Below are 1,149 nucleotides of genomic sequence, written 5' to 3'. Positions count from 1 at the left end.
GACGGTCCTGGGCGGGCTCAGGCGGCAGTGAGGTGGAGGGCGGCGATGGTGAGGTCGAGGGCCGCCTCGGGCGGTGGCGGTGAGTCTGAGGGTGGCTTCGGGGGGGAGACGGTGAGGTTGCGGGCGTCCACGCTGGCAGGAGACAACGATGAAGTGGGGCGACGACGAATTGGGGAGACGACGGCGAGGGCGAGGGATTTGGGGAAGAAGTGGTGGCCGGGGGGGGGGGCGCTGTTTAAGTGAAACATAACGGTAGCGCGCTTCCAGAAACGCGTTGTAGCTAACTAACTTGCTACTGCTATTCCTTTCTCCTTTTTTCCCTTTTTTCATTTATTTTTCTTTACATTTTATTTTTTTCCTTTCTCCTTTTTCTATTTCTTTCATTTTCATTTACTTTTCTACTTGTTTTTCATTTTTTTTATTTTCGTTAGCAGTAGCGCCTTACACATAAACGCACTGCTACAACAAAATTAGCAGCAGCGCTGTTTCTAAAAGAGCGCTACTAGTTTGTGTAGCCGATCGGCTTAGCGGTGGGAATTTTTGTAGTAGCGCTTTTACGACGGGACGCGCTACTGTTATATGTGTATCTGCAGTGCTATTTTTTCGCGCGCGCTACTGCCGTCTAGCAGTAGCGCCCTTTTTTAACACGCGCTACTGCTAAAGTTCTATGTATAGGCTTTTCCCTAGTTGTGTAGTTTTGCGATATGATGATAATGATATGTGAGTCATGTTCATGAGTAATCATGCTTTAGTAAGAATATTGGTGTTAAGGTTTGTGATTCCCTATGCAAGCACGAAAGTCAGTAGTTATGCAATTAAATTACATCCTAGTTGTGGTGCATTATTCCGTGTTAGTTATGCTTAATGCTCGCTTATGTGATTTTTCATTTCTTGGTTGGTTGCTTCTCAATCTATTTGCTAGACTCCACTTATACTAAGTAGAAATACTACTTGTGCATACAAAATCCTTAAACCCAATTTTGCCATATGAGTCCACCATACCTTGTCACTCTCCTCCTAGGAACTACAGTGGGATGTGACGAGGGCAAAAGAAGTGCCTGGGCAGAAGCCCATCCTGACCCTGTCGGGGCCTGCTAGACGCAGCCTGACAAGATTGGGAAGGTGCAGGCGAAGGTCTACTAGGCACGA

This window comes from Triticum aestivum, chromosome 2B, assembly GCF_018294505.1.
Source record: "Triticum aestivum cultivar Chinese Spring chromosome 2B, IWGSC CS RefSeq v2.1, whole genome shotgun sequence".
Taxonomy (NCBI): Eukaryota; Viridiplantae; Streptophyta; class Magnoliopsida; order Poales; family Poaceae; genus Triticum; species Triticum aestivum.
Note: the sequence above shows the minus strand (reverse complement) of the source record.